We start from the raw sequence: 16777 nt of genomic DNA, 5'->3' as shown, positions 1-16777 counted from the left end.
CAACTGACAAGCTGTGAGCGATGAACACGAAAGCCATCACCACACTGTCTCGTCTGGATGACTGTTTCTCATTTCCAGAGAGCTTGCTCTTCAAAAACTCGAGTGTATTTATCTACATAGATGAAAACTCAAATCTGCAAGGGACAGATTAAATTGACTTTGTCAGTTGTCCGGCAGCGAAATTTTTCTTGTTTTAAATTGAGGTTTCATTTCCACGTTAATCTGGGATCCAAAGGGAGCTTTGTTTAGTTTTTTGGAGCAGTGCGTGATTAATTAAAAGGATATATTACCATTCTCAATTTTTTAGGCTAAAATTGAAAGTCCTAACGAAGCTAATTAATTTACTTGATGGCGAACAGATATAAAAGTTATAGTTTGATTTCCATATTGATATTATTCTCTATTCCGTAATTTTCGCTTTAATATTTTTTTGAGACCATAGGAATTATATTCAAAAAATTCAATTTATAAGCCCACCCGTTCCCATATTTGCACTTGCTCAGCATATGTTGATTTTGTATTATCACGATGGCTGTAAAGGGATGAAGCACTCATGTTAAAGGTGTCGAGCTAAGCATTCAATAAAATTTTACCATGCCTATAGAGCATGTAAACCGCAGAAGAGTTAAGAGAAGGGTTTAATAGGAATTTTGTTTACTCATTTTGTTGTTGCAACACATGAAGATTGATAATTATACAAGTGTAATACAACGCAGTAAACTGAGCACACGCAATTCCTATTAAACCTGTTCATTTCCTTGTTAAAATTTATTTCGTATTATAATTAAATGCAAAGATAATAAAATTACCGAGCATTTGATTTTCCAAAAAGAAATAGCGGTAATTTGATCAGAAGAAATACCGTGGTTTTCAAGCAAGGCGAAGAAAATAATGTAAGCGTACTCAAGTACACGTCTTCAGTGAAAAGATGTGTGCTCAAATTACCATTCAAAAAGAAGCCCCTGCGATATGAAAATCAATTTAAGTGTAACGGAATGTTCCCACGCGAGACCACAGAGCAAATATGCCTTCTTGTCCGGCGTTTACTTTTAATTTATTCGAGTGCATGTGTGTCGCAGCTAATCCGCGATTAGCATGCGACGGTGCTCTCCGGGGTGGTCCCCGTCTCCGAAAAGGGTTGGGGGCGTCGCACGCGTCGCGTCCGTCCGTTTCACCGAGCGGAAGTTATCGCGGTGCGGAAATCATCCGGCGCTTCTATATGGTAGGTGCATTTTTCGCTCTTACCCGGACCGATGCGGGCCTGACACATTGTTGCGCGTCGCTTGCTGATAATGGGCCCCCAGGGAGGGTTGGCGTATGACTCCCTATCGGCACGCCACTCTCGGTTTGTTTGTACATTGCGCAAGAGGTCCATTTAAAAAAAACGGCTTGTTTATTGAGAGTCCGAGAGCTGCTGCTGCCTGGGTCGATTCAACAGTGACTATCTAAAAGTTCCCAGCTTCGTCTCCTGCTGTCCCAATGAGCTTTCCTATTTTATTCCTCGAAAAGAAATTGGCTCAGAGGAGATTTGACAGGAAGTTGGTTTGACCTTCAATTTTCCAACGCTTGACCACTGACGTGAAAACAAATGCGGAATCGCATAAAACTGCGGCGGATTCATTCTCTTTCGGCCATTATTTACGACCCAAAAAGTTCCAGGAAGCAGCTATTTTGAAGAATAGGATTCTGTTTATGAGCTTGGAAAAAATTTATGGGCTGGTGTTTTGTTCCAAATGCTCAGGCTTTATGTGATTTGTTGTTGTAAGAGGTCCTTTTTGTTCCTTCCCGATGAGAACATTTTGTTAAGCTTGTTACATCGCAGGCATTATTTCAAAAATTACTAACATCCGGTCTTTTGAAAATGGCGTTTTTTTCAATAAGTGGATAAAGTAGAGTTGCTTCCGGTTGCTTCACTTCAGAAACATTCTTAAAAAAAATCTAGGCTGGAGCAAATAATCCCTGGAAAATGAGGTTGAAAGAAGGCCATTCCTGCGTGAATTTAATATCAGAACCCAAGAGCAATTATAAATAGCAGTGAACTTCACATTTGATTGCATAATAAGTGATATTAAATTGAAATTGCTATGTTTATTTATTGGACTTATTTCCGCTTTTCTAAGAATATTTGCTAGGGGTGAAAACTTTTATTAACACTTTCTTTGAAGACGTAATTGCGCGCGCGTGTGTGTGTGTGTATAGATACCTAATGTGGTACGAAAAAAGAATGAGAAGTAATTTTAAAATACTCCATGCTGGTAATTTTACCCACTGATTGTTTAGCACGGAAAGATATAAATTCATTGTCTGTAATTAAATTTGAAAAATAAAAAATTAGTATGATATTCTAGATTTGTTTTAGTTTCTATTATGAATTGTTTACTAAATATTCCGGAGTAGTTTGTAAATAGCAAGTTCGAGCTGTGTAAATAACTATACCCTGATAAAGTTTCGACAGTCAATTAAACTCTATACGCGAAACTGTAAAGCAAGCCGTGCATAAATCAAAGTGTAAAAGTTAACCGCGCAAGTAATGTCAACGATATCAGCAGAAGATAGTATAAACTGACTTTTACTCGCAGCATTTTTTCTGGTTTGAAAGGCTTTTTACGCCACGCACACTTTTGATCGCATCTCGATCCGATTATGAGCCGGCCATAAAGCAGCAAAGCCCAAATCCATAAGCCGAATTGCAAAGGCCGTCGCCAGAGTGTAATGCCTGACGACCAACACACGACCAGCGATCGATTCCATTATGTCTTGTTTGACCTGATAAAGTGCTTTAAGATCCGGAGGAGCTAAGTCAACTACTTGCTACCCCCAGATCTAGGCAAAGTGTTCTCAGGAGAGGGGTAAGGAGACCCTTTTAACTGCCTCGAGACAACATTGGATTAAATTCACCCGAATATTTAATTTTAAGTTGGATTTCTTGTTACTAATTACATTTAGAACTTGGCAAAACTATTTTAACACTCCATCAATAGAGGGATGCTTTTTCACTAATGGACCAAACCCGCTTTTGTTGATCATGCTTACTTTTTGCTCGTAAAATCACCTCGTTCGCCTCTACAGTCTGCATTGTGCGAAAATTTCGCATGTCTGGCAAATGAAAAAAGCGAAAAAACACAGGATGCTGCTGCCTGCTCCACGAATGGAGAGCCGTAAACTTCAATTTGGGCTTAATACGGTGGCGCACGGGGTAATGGAATCTATTGTTTTGGTCGCGTGGTGTAAAAGAGTGAGAGCGTGCCTCTAGCCGGTGCTAAAGCAGCGGCACCGAGCAGTAAAATTAATGGCATTGTTGTATCGATTCGGGAAATATGGGCGCTCTGATTTTATCTGCATGCCAGCAGCAGGTTTGTGTTTCATTTTGGCGCCAAATGCAAAGACCGCTGCTGTGCCCAAGTGGCAGTTTTGATATTTACTGCAGTTTGTGCCTGGTGGTGCCAATTAGTTTTGTTCGTTTATACATGCGCGCCGCTCGCGTTTGTGTTAACATGTCTCTTTAATTATAACTATAATTTGTACCTTGTTATAAAGTTAGTTTCAGAAATTCACTAGCATTTCTGAGAATAAAATACTTCCTGGTATACTAACTCGTTTCAATTAGACAAATAAAATGTGCCATTGGCATGGAGCACCAATGTCTGGAATAATTTTTTTTGCGATAAAAACACAAACTGTTGATTCCTCGAATAAGGCCTTTGATATAGAATTCTGTTATGTGCCCTGCATTCTCTTGTCTCAATAATTCTGTGCTTATTTGAAAGGCTCTTATTGAGTGTCCCATACTAAAACGTTATGGGACTCTTGCAGGGCATACAAATCAAAGCGGTCGTAAATAAATACCGCGCAACCGACTTTGGAGGACAATTTTCCTTTCCTGAAAACACCCTTCATCATATACAGTACCGAGCCGATTACAGTACTGAGTCGCTGTTGTACCAAATAATATAAGTGTCACACGCACGCAATAACTTCACACGAAAATGTCCACACATTTGTTATACTCGAGCGCAAAAACACGTGACAGCAGTCGTACCGCGGTCCAATATTATTCAGGACTGTTATTCATACCCAAGTGAAATTGAAAAATATTGCGAGCAAAGGCCATTTTCCGGGAGGGTGAATGAAATAATGTCCTCGGCACACAATGGCTGAGTTATGGAACAGATATTCAGTGCTGCTCAAGACAAAAATTTTCTAAAACCTCGTGCGTGGCATGGAGGGAGAAAATCCCCTCTCAACCCTTCAAATAAGCTTAAACTGGTTTTTGTTGCTAAATAAAGCTAGTATTAAAAGTTTTTAACTGACTGAGAGCGAGCAAAAATTCCTCCCATGCGAAAACTCAGGCAAAAAACTTATTAATTCAAGCTAGTGTTACGAGTCTCGACAGCAGGCCTTGCAAATTACTCAGTCAGCTAGCTGCAAAGTAAAAAGAGCAGGCAGGCAGCTAGGTTGTGCGCCTAATTTCAGGAGTTGGCCGCAGGAAAAGATTTGTTTCGTCCCCACCGACGCAACTTTGGTCGTCGTTTGAGCGGGCGCATCCTTCGCAATTAGAAGCAAACTTGAATGCAAGTCCTTTGAAGTTGCTTGCTTCTGTTTTCCAAGCTGACCTGCCGCTGAAACTTTTGCTACTCGGCGGAGAGACGGGGCATTTTAGTGGTCGGCAGACGAGACAACGCAGCGACGACGCTGGTTATTATTGCCACTACCGACCGCAGCCACCGCTTTTGATCTGCGAATGTGCATAAAATCACGAGCTAGCTCGAAGAAAACGAATTGAATCCAATCCAATTTATTCGTTGTAATTAACAATGTCCATTATTTCAACGTATACCATGAAAATTCAAAACGAGCATACTATGGCACAAAATGAACGGTTTAAAATTACACATTCAGGGAATTAAACTGCTGTAAGATAAATAACTCATTAGCTCTTCTATGGGCGGATTTGAAACCAGGATCGGGATCCGTGGATTAAAATGGACAGTCGAAAGGGAAAACAATCACATGTATGTATACGCTATAATACTGTGCAGGGCGCGGCTTTTTCAGCCCCACGTATGCAGTTATTTACAATTGGCTGTAGATCAAAACTCAGGCCACATTATTAGCTGCGGGAAATTTTGGATCAATGATCTCAAATCCGCAAAGAGTAGGTTTTTTACAGTTGTATGTCATGTCTCAGTGGTGTTTTAGTAAGAATCTCTTTTGGCAGAAATGCAATTATTTTTTTCTTCTCTAAACCGTTTATAAACGAATGACACAAACAAAAATCTTGGTATATTATTGTTTGATCTACGTGCGAAATCCCGTCGACAGGGCTTAGACGGCGAACGAGAGCGCTGGGTTCAGGACCCACACTGGATTTTGATCATGCAAATACACTCGGTCGGCAAGGCCCGGCTTTGCACGCTGGATTTCGCAGGTTTCACGCGCCCACCCGGCAAGCAGAGCAGGTGCGCGAACGGGTAATACTGCAGACTGCACAGCCCAATCCTTTTGCCACTCTCAAGACGATTTACATTTTTATGAGAGTGCTAGCGACGCACAATGCAACAGTCGAAAGCACTTCTACTGCTCAAGAGTTTTCGGCAGGCCGGCGTATCACTGCACGTAAACATCCCGAAGAGCAACTTTTGAAATTCATCTCTCTCTGCTAGATGAAACGCACGCAACACGCAAGCTTTATTACTCTCGCAGCAGCGTGCAGTGGTTCTGGGCCAAGCACAATATTTGCTTTGCGTCTGTTTCGGCAGTCGATTTCCTCGGCCAAGAGCTCGATATCGGGATTTTCTTCCGTGGCTTATGGTGGCTGGCAACATGAATATTTCATATAATCCAGCAAAGTAATTTTTGGGATTGTTGCTTGACGTCACGAGCGCTCTGGCATTTGCATTTTATTATGAAGTAATTCCTGGCCAAGAAAATCTCGCAGCACGCTTTTTTATCGGAGAAACACGAGCTGTGGATCGAGAAAAGGGGGCAATTGTGATAAGTAGCCGCTTGTGTCATTTTGACTGGCTGTTTGGTATGGGAGCAGCGCAGGGAGTGAAATTTACGGCCTCTATACGCTATACAAACAACATTGATTGGAGCTTTTATTTTTGGACTACGCATTAGTTTTATTTTATCGTCGCCTGGTGTATTTGAACGGTTTATTCAAATTTAATGGGAAATTAATGCACATTTTAATAGGGAAAAAGAGTAGTTTTCTGGATGAAAAGCAGCCTAAAACATGGATATTTAGATTTAATCATTTTCTAGGGTTTTCCGATATTTAGGCTCACAGTTTCAAGAAAAAGAGATTACTTTCTGTACAAATATTGATGCTGCGATCCATTTTCATTATTTTTTAACATGCGTGAGATATTCTTTTTTCTTTTGAACGCACTCAGTTTGAAAATGCTTCTAAATTATACTAAACAACCAAGCAGAAAACGCCAACGTCAATTATGGCATTTTCCTTCTTTTTCCTTATTGCGCGCACACATCAATTTCAGCTGCTAAAATCCAAAGTGGTTCTGTCAGCCATGCTGAATGGCGGTGTGAATTAACGTCAAAAACCGCAGCGCACATACGCGGCTCGCGTTCATTAATTTCCTGCTCCACACAACCTCGCCGCCGCTTTTTCTTGTCACCAAATTCACGGGCTCAACGCGCGGTGTCTCGCGCTCCTAAATAATATCAACACGGCATTTAACTTTTTAATGTGCACAACGTCGTCCGCCGTAAAACTTTTCATATCGCCCAACTGCACCAGCGTCAAATTCGCGCCGGCACAAGAGCGGGCAATTAAAGCTGCTATGCGCGCGTGTTTTAATGAACTCACAGCTGCACGCGCAGCGCAAACACAAAAGGGATGTGAAAAATAGTCGTCTGATTTGCAAAAAAATAGTATATCATTGATACAAATTCTAGTGTGTACCCATTGTTCTTGAATTAAAAAACTCACTTTTTGAAGGAACACCCCTTTCAAAAACAGATCTCTGTTCTTTGTGGTATATTAATGACGCTACACCTGAAGGATTTGTATGCGACCAAGAAGTCAATGTCTAACTAGAACTTTCCCAAAATTGTAGGTTTCTTTTAAGAAAATTAAATGATAGACATAAATTTTTACCTCTATAATTTGTAAATAAAATAAGAGCTTTTATTTTATCATACAACCACATCCTGCCAGTGATTGGTCGAGTTTATTTTAATCAATGCAGAAATCCGATATTTAAAAAAATATATATATCTCATAATACGCGCAACGCACTTCCATGATCTGATGAGATAACAAATGCAATTTTCGATAGATAGAAAAATAGAGCCAATCAGAAGTCTGGTGCTGTGTGGTGACTGAGCAAATTGAGGCTTCGCAATTACACTCTACAATCAGAGCTAATACAATTGTTGACTTTGCAATTGCTGCTCTTCCCGACAATGTGAACTTGTTAGTGTCACTATTGTGAAAGAGTTAGTATAACGCAAGGAGATAAAAAGATAATTCCTCAGAAGAGTAATCAAACTTTGAAATTAAGTAGAAAGCCTATTATTGTATTGAAATAGTAATTTACAAAATTAACTCATTTTTTATGGTTGGTTCACCTCTTTCGAGATGGATAACTCGCGAAAACTCAGCGTTCCAATAACATCGCGAACGAATAACATGTCCGCGTGGGCCTCATTTGAGGAAGCCCAGTCCCGAAAAGGACCAGCTCATGTTACTGCCCCTTCATGTATATACCAGGGTATTTTCTTGAATCGCTGCACATCCGTCCTGAGAAATTAATTCGTGCACGCTTGAAAGGTGCGAACCAGAAAAGCGAATCCGAATGGACTAGTCATTGCAGTGAATAAGCGTCAAATGAAGGCGAAAATCAGCCCGCACTCGACCCCCAAATTTTTAGGATTCTCACAGTGCAAGTGCACGCAAATCATGTGCTCAGCAACGACTTGCTAATTTCGAAAACAAACCGAATCCTTTTCACTTCCCCTACTGCACAATGTATATCAGCGTCAAATAATATTGCTGCAGAACGGTGTGTATACGCTTCGGGTCCATCCATTATCAAAGCGATCTCGATTATTACTGCCGCCGCTCGCCGGCTGCGATAATTACGAGCTGCACGTCGAATCCACGCCCTCGCCATATGAATTATTCACGATTGACTTTAAATTTACTCGCAAGTAAGTAGACCGTTTAATAGGCGGCAAAAGCATGCGAGCAATTGATTTTCTTCCCAAGCACCTGCCGACGCACAAGTGTGCAGAGAGAGAGAGAGAGAGAGAGAGAGAGAGAGAGAGAGAGAGAGAGAGAGAGAGAGAGAGAGAGAGAGAGAGAGAGAGAGAGAGAGAGAGAGAGAGAGAGCATGTGAGAGTGGCACAATGGTGCACACAACAACACACAAACGCTCGACTTTGTACCTTTCTGCGGGCTATTTATATTATTTAAGCACGCAGCTTTGTTTGCAGTTGTCTCACATGAATTGCGCGAGCACGACGCGAGTGCAGGCATCAGATATGGACACTGTCAGAGCGTGTTAAAGGCTGATATTGCTGATGTGCAAGAGCCCCCATCGTGCCTTTGGCAGCAGTTCCGAACCCTTTGCCATTTATGCGCACTAAATTTATTATACCACACACTGATTAGAAATAATTCTTTCCGGTAGCCAATCCCCTGTTCTTTTTATCGCATAATTAAGGTAACGCTTTTGAAAAATAGCAAGATATAATTACTCCTCATTAGTGATCCATTAATCTGTGCCGATATATAAATAAGATTAAATCAAAATGTTGAATGGTCACTACCGTGTATCAAATTTCCCGGTTTGGCACGTTGTCACCCCATTTGCCTGTCATGGCCAATGCAATCATCTTTTTTGAGTTAATCAGAAAAACAAAATTTTGTGCAAATGATGATTGCTAATTTAAATTATAAGCCAAACACTTATTTATGCGAAAAGCTCAATATTAAAAATATGTTTAACAAGAAAAGTGACGCTGATCGTGAGAAAAACATCAAAATGATTGAAAACTTTGTCTAAATAGAGTTAGTGTTGTAAGCCTTAATCTAATAATTTTTCACTGTCATTAACCATGTTAATCAATGAGACTTTTTTAAAGTTTCCTTCACCATAACTGAAATATCTATGTATTTCAACAAGTTATATGCGAAATTTCAAGCTAATGTCATTCAAATTATTCTGCATTAAAAGTTAGTCCAATTTCAATTCAAATTTGGAATCGTGTGTATGGCTTACGCTTTGCCAAGGCAAACCTAAAATTAGACATAGGCCATTTCTCAAAATTCCTTCTGAGTACAAAAGAGACTTAGAAGTTTCCATTGGGATTTTTATGCGCTGCAATTACTCGCTGTCAGAAAGTAGAAACAGTTCACCAGACCTCGAAATTGTTTGCCCCTCTCGCTCGCTGTGCATTACGGCTTTTGTGTCGCGTGAACGTAAATTTAAACAAGGAGCAGACGGTTAAGCCGCCGTGAAAGAGCCATTACTCGCGAAAGGAAGAGTTTCCATCTCCTGTGCGTCTGCCGCCTTTTATTTTCGGTCATAAAACGGCCAGACAAATCCATATGCATAATTTATTTATAACATTGAGTTCGAATGCGCTTAATAATGGCAAGCTCAGCACGCGAGTTTATTGCGTACACAAAACTCCTGTGGCCGGGCCCAACATCCAGCAGCATGGGCCATAAAACTGGAAGTTGTTGCTGCCCCGTTTACCAGCATATGCGCATCCATAAGAAAATGTTGATTGCACCGCCCGCGGCCCTCCGATCTACGCAATAAGCATGCATGAATGTTCAAAGACAGCGGAGAATATTTCCAATCAATTTGTGAGTCGAGGTGTGCGATCAAAGCCAGACAGAAAGACAGACTGAGTGCAAAACTCCATTGTAGGATGATTTTATAATATTCTTCACAAAAAGATGCCAAATTCTCAGTTCTATCTCAATTTACGATATTGCTGGAAATCTAATAAAGATGCATCCCAATTGGAATCATTGATTTTGCAGTTGTTGAAAAACGGCAAAAAACTGTAAATTTGCATATTATTGTCAATTAAAAGGTAATGAAGAAATACTCCACCAATTTTATTCAGGAAATGTCTACGCGAAAGTACTTAAAGCTCTCTAAACGACAGCCAGACCTTCTCTCTTCATAACCCAGGAATTTCACTTTCCTCAAAAATATCTCGATTGCCACGAGGAAATTTTGATTAACAAACCTTCTCCCTCTTACGAGAATCTCTAAAGGACCGACTGCCATCGCATTTTCCACCGCTGCCCTTTTTTACATAACGAAGCAAAATGAAGAGAGATCTACCCTGTTATTATTTATTTACGCGAATTCGAGGCACGTTGCAGTGAATTCCAATGCTTCTTGCGGTTTGTTTGTTTTATTATTTATACACGTATATACTCTGGCAGCACTTCCGCCTTTTTCTGTTGATGCGCACGGCCTTTCTCTGTTCTATCTTTTCCGCGCCCTGCACTCAAAATGCCGCTGATTTTCCACTAGGAAATTCGCCTCCGCACTTATCACAAGGTAAATACGAGCAAGGAAGCGAGACATTAGCATATTATGCAAATCGTCGACAGCCCCCTTAAGGAGCAGACGGAAAAACACGCGCCGGGTTGCATCCCTCTCGCTCTCCTTCTGAGCGTGCATCCTTTTGAGCGCACTTTTTCGGCAGATATGCTGTAGCTGCTTCTCATTTTAATTTCTTGGGTGTGGAATTCTATACGCTAGTTAGAAACTCAACAGAGTTGAAATCTGTTCCAATATGAACTATTTGAACTAATCTCATGCTCATACAGAAATGAATTTGAAAGCAAAAATGTAATTTGTAATTATCAGAGTTCAAATAAAACTTTGAACATTGATCGACATTTCAAAGAAATTTTCACAACGCAAAATAGGTAATTTCTTAGATTTCAAAATACATTCACCTTGTAAATTTTTACCATTATTTAAATGAACTTTTATAGCAGGGCAAAATTGAAGCCGAATTTATTTTTTACAAAACGACAATATTTCTCATGTGAATAAGGGAAGTTTAAAATTCCCAACCCTGTTTGGCCCTCTCCACCACCCCCTTCCCGTCTCTCAAACTCACAAGTATGAAAATTAATCCAGCCGGCGAGCAGAGGCAAGTGTGGAAATGGAAACGTGATTACGTTCATCCGCTGCTCTCCATTTCTTTTAGCAATTACACGGCGCACTCTTCCCTTCGAGTGTGCATACCAACTAATCTTGAAAATGGAGAGAAAAATCACGCACTCGCTAGCTAGCAGGAAAGACGACGACAGCGGCAGAGGAAAGGCGATTCCGAGTGCCTGAAAATTAAATTAAACTTTCCCGCTCCACTCTTCTTTTTCCGTGCATTCCGTACTCTGAAATGTATGTGCCTCCCCCATCTGCAAACGTAAAAAAATGAGTTAAGAAGACTCAGCACTGCTTATCTCGTGAGGGTTGATATCGACGCGAGGATGCCTTCTATAGCCTTCATCCGGGGGTGTGAAAAACACAGCTTACGACTAGTTCGCTTTGAAAAGTAGCGCTGCACTACTTACGAAATTAAAAGATTCTTTACAGGAAAGTTTTATACGAGAAAACTCTGCACAGTTCGAAAAAACGCTTTAGGTGAGTAATTGCAAAGTTGAGTTCAAGACTATAACATTATTTTAGGCTTCTCTGTTGCTCACGTCCCCGCTGAATTCATAAGGCGTCGCGCTTTCAGCATTTTCTCGCGTGTTGCTCGCTCGAATTCGGCACGATATTGTCTCGGATGCGCCCCGACCAACTAATATATAAAAATCATTTTCCTCCGCTCCCTGGCTCTTTTCTGAAGTGAACACTGGCCGGCCATTCTCACTTCCTGTTCATGTAAATTTCTCTGTCGTTGGCGCTGCCGCTCTTCCTTTTTTGCTTGGGCTCGCTTCCATAAGCGAAATAATACTTTCCATGCATATGAAAAGTTGGTTGATCCGCACTGGGACGGCGGCGGGCGTTGTTATTAGATTTTTGCCGCGCAGAGCCGTGGCCGCTGAGGACTTTGCCGAGAAAGACGCGATGTTCCACTCGGAATTGGCAAAAGTGGATTTTGTCTCAAGTTTGTAGAGGTTGTCTTACGATGAAACTGATCGAATTTTAGTTCAAGTGTGAGCCAAGTTTCCTGCTGGTATTATTTAAGTTGTATTTTTTACTTCACGAGAAAAGTTTACCTTTGTTATGTTTACATTATTTTCATTCATGCACGTTATTTTGCTCGGTAAATGTAAACAAGTTTTTTAACTGAAGTTTTCCAACCGTTGGTTTTGCTAAAATGTTGAATTAATGCATAAAAATGGTGATTGTTGTTTTAAAATTTCTAAATGTAAACTAAATTTTTCGCTTCGTTTTCCGCTATTGTGCTTTCCACGTTACTCCCAAATTCAACTTTAAAATGCATTCAACCGTTTATGGCTCTTTACGTCCATAAAAGCAGATTAGGATGTTCACCATAGCTCATTATAATTTCAAATGAAAAACTTAATTTTCCCATCTCCCGTTAATTTAGAATAATACGAAACGTTTGCAAAAAAGATCTGAAACAACAAAGCTTTCCTGATGAATAATCGCAATGCAAATTTGCAAGAATTTACAAATTCAAATTTCGCAATCCCGTCGCTCGGCGTGCAATGCCGCAACTTTGCACGCCGAGAATATAGCTGTGTGAGCGGAGGCTATATTTCCGAGGTGCAATAAAAGGCTAAAAATTTAGTCTCCTTTACACTTGTGAGGGCATAACGATCTGGCAAGCAGTTGCTTTTGATGGTCACATCATTGCCTCTTTAGCATTCTCTGCTGATTTCCGAGCTCTCTCGCGTCGCACTTGACAATTTCCTCCGTTGCCCAAATACCAATTTCGCACACAAAAACCAATTTCTTTCGCCACGCTCGCGCAGAACAAATCTTAAGAGGCGTATAACCGACCGAAAGTCGTTTGCCACGCGCGTTTTAATAAAGGACGCGTCGTAAAAATGAAAGACAAAGTCAGCACCGCCGGATTATCAAAGGTCGTAACGCGATTTTTCGGTCTGCCAGTGCCATAATCAACAATATAGACCAGAATACAATAAATTCAATGTCTAACGGAGGTAGCTGCTGGCAACCACCCCCTGCGGTTTTATTGCCCTGCTCAGATAAAATAATAATTTTTCTCCCCACTCACTTCATTAACACGCAGCACATCATAGATAAAATCGCCTCATTTATCAAAACATTAACTGCAGCCAATTAGACTGATTGAAGATTTCACTAGCTGATCGTCAAGCCTGTTTTATATGATTTTACGGCAGAGTGATTGCAATCGTTTGCCGGCGAGCGTTGATTGGCACGTTTGTTCCGCTTTCGAGTGGGCGAATTCGTAATTAACTCGCCCTTTGTCGGCGTTTTTGGTGATAAACATTGATAATCACAATGAAAACAACTATATCTCTTGTACCGTGAAGCGGGATTTAAGTTAATCAACTGCTTTCCAGTGAAGTGAATGGGTTTAGCTTTATAATTTTTCACATGCTGGCAGCCTCTAAAGCAGTAAAATCAACAATCAATCTTTGGTGTTCATACTGCGCTCCATCGGGCAATCATACCAATTGGATACTTAAAAAGGCTGCACAATTCTTTTTAGATAAAGGCTAATAATGTGTTGAACAAATGAATGATTTGATAGATTAAAAATGTAATCATTTTATTCGATGAAACGCCTGCGATGGTCCACTAGAAATGGAAATTAGTTTTATAAAACAATAGGCAAGCACTTTCGAGATATGCCTATATCTGATTTGCAAGAACGATGTATTTCACTGTAAATCTCAGCCTTCATTTAAGTGTACCCTATGCGCATAAAAACGAAACTATTTTATCCCAAGCTTCCAATACTTTTGACAATTTAAATATTGTGCAAGGAGATCAACTCCGATGGCATCAATTGGAGCACTGTTGTGTATAGCTATTTCGGCTATCTCCAGCCTATCGTCAGTATACCTGGCCATTTCAATATCCACCAGTCACCTGGCATATGTGCATACCATAGACTGACCGTGAATATTTTCTAAGGGGCGAGAGCGATTCACTCAGCACTCACACCCCCTACCGATTGGCTCAGTTTTAGTCTCCTTTGCAGTAGTTTATTAAATTTCTCTTTTCGACAGCAAGTTTCCATCCGTTAAAAAACCCGGCTCAACGCATGCAGAGAATTTGTCGAGGTGGCTCTCTGATCCTGGTCGCCAGCGGGTCGCTGTGTCAGTTTGGACCTTTGACAGCAAACCCGCGCGCAGGATGTGCTTGCCTGCCTTTGTTTTTATCACCAAGTCAATTTAAGATGTTATTCAATTGACGTTAATACACCAATTTTACTCATTTGCGCGAGAGGGTAGGGAATTTTGTCTTGACCAATCAAGAATGATAAAGATTTCGGTTGATCTCCTAGCACAATTTTTAATGTGACCCATGTGATCATACAAGAAAATGGGAACTTTCCACTTTCATTACGGGAATGTATCCAATTTTAAAATCTTTTTCTCCTTAATGAATATACTAAAAAAATATATCATATTGTTATGACATCGCACATGTAATGAGAAGCAATCGCTCAATTAAGTGAGCCTCTATTTGCTAAACGATTCGATCCTTCAGACCGTTATCTTTCCCCGCGGGTGAAGTGTTCGAAAGACGCGTGGCTGGAAAACCAAACAGAGGTGCAGGGTCTAAATTACGACAAATAATAACATGAGCGCGGCGGAAGGGAGGAAGCAATAATTTATTCGGCGTTTAACGCACTCGGCATGGGCGTACGCATAATACGTGGACATGAGTGCGTTGATTAAATCAACTCATTAAATAGTCGTTCGCACACAAACACGCATGGGGTCTTTCAACCTCAGCCGTGCAGCAAAGAGTCGGCGATTCAGAGCCCGGCGGGGCTGCTGATGCAAAATGAAAACAAAAAGAGGCTTCGGAGGAGCAGGCCCAGCAGCAGCTTTGGCGGTTTTGTATGCGTGCATTTTACGAACGCACGGGTCGCCCCGACACAAGGAAACGCACGGGAATTGTAGAGCAACGTGTCGCTTCTGTGTAAAATGTGGAGGAAGGTTGCTTTTGGCCCAGTGATTAATGCAGTCTGCCTCCTGAAATGTTTCCTGCTGAAAACGAGATTCATTCAAACTCTGACTTTTGAAATATTTCCCAAGTAAGAACAATATAAAAGTAGCTCCAACAGTAACAAATGGAAACAAAAATATTCAATAATTGGCTATTATTTTGATCAAGACAGAGAGCGAAATTCAATAAATAATGTGCTATCAGTTCCATTTCGTACAGCATAATATATATATACAATAATATCTACAAAGAAGTAAACATTTACCTTTAAAGACTTTAGCTCACCGGCTTTTTATCGGATAATAATTAATTATTATGTGTAATGCATAAAAAATATATTTCAAAGTAGAGTATATTAATTAAAATTGAAATTACGATAGCATCATCATAGATGAGCAATTTGAATGAAATGCTATAAGGATTACGAGTAATTTGAGCGCATTGCAATTAGCAACAGCGCAACAAATGCCATCAGGAAATATTATTGGATAAGAGACGAAAGGCTTATTAAGTTTTAATTAGCTTTTGCCCTTATTTTTAGTCATATTATTGAATAGATATTCATTAAATTGAATTGCACGCTCTTATTACTCAGCTACTTTTGTTCTTTTTCATTTCGCTGAAAATTTATTCGATAAAATACTAGTACGTCACTGGGAGGATAAGTTTATTTGTGCTGTGAATATTGGATTTGCTGTGTAGCATTTAATTGGGAAAGCTCAATGGAAAGGAGAAATTAATGATTGTCCTTCCGAAAGTCGTTTTACGTCCTGGTAGTAAAAACTTTCCTCAAGTGTCAAAAACGAATAAGAAAAAACCGCAGACTGCACCATAAAAATGAGGGTATGGTGTAATTGACACGTAATTTTCAGATGAAAACAATTAGCTTAAGCCTCCAAGTCAAGAGTCGATCGGAATTCCCATTAGAACGATAATTGAACCAAAAGCGCTGCCAACCACAAATCACGGCCATCAACGCACGCAAATGAATACATAATCCGTCGCCAGGCGATGGCGATGAACGTTTCGGAAAACTCAGGCCGCAGGGGCTGCGCCGAAAACAACACAACACACACTGCGGACGCAGGTTTAATTGGCCTACCTGATTAGCACGGCGAAATCGTGTGCGGGGCAGAAACCGGCTCGGACAGGGTATCCAGTGGCCGAACGCGAGTTAGACGCGTGAGAGTGAGAAAGAGAATCGAGTGCTCGCAGTTCGAAGCTGCACGCCAGACTGAGGAGAGGACGACGAGAGACTCCAACCAACGAAATTCCCCACACTCACACAGAAGCTGCTGGCTGCGGATGAGAGTCCACGGTGCGCGCACGCCGCGCCCTCCCCCCGGCCCTGCTGCCGGCCCGCCGAGCAGCTGCCACCCCGCGCCGCGCTCTCGGGGATGAAAACTAAAATGATGTGCAGGGGTGAGACGCGCGAAATGCACTGCAAACTCAATGCTATTTATTATATTCAGATTATAGCCGGCTTTGTTAGAGGCGGACGCGAATTTGGAAACGCACGAGCGCCTTTCCTAGCGCCCTTTGATGGACTTTCCGTCCTCTGCTCGCCGGGGGTGACTTCTTTTGCAGCTTGGCCTGGAAATTTGGCCAATTTCCGGCGGTGG

At 41.0% G+C, this 16777-nt stretch overlaps 1 protein-coding gene across 1 annotated transcript in view; it reads right to left on the bottom strand.

The window, feature by feature from the left end:
• The window catches only part of LOC135939696 (insulin-like growth factor-binding protein complex acid labile subunit), an 82685-nt gene extending 66269 nt beyond the window's left edge, over positions 1-16416 (bottom strand). Inside the window, exon 1 of the mRNA XM_065484205.1 lies at positions 16258-16416. The gene's annotated coding sequence lies outside the window, so the exon portion shown is untranslated. The remainder of the gene's footprint in view (positions 1-16257) is intronic.
• Between the last annotated feature and the right edge of the window lie 361 nt (positions 16417-16777).

Source organism: Cloeon dipterum, chromosome 3 (genome assembly GCF_949628265.1).
Source record: "Cloeon dipterum chromosome 3, ieCloDipt1.1, whole genome shotgun sequence".
NCBI lineage: Eukaryota > Metazoa > Arthropoda > Insecta > Ephemeroptera > Baetidae > Cloeon > Cloeon dipterum.
This window is presented reverse-complemented; position numbering and strand designations above follow the sequence as displayed.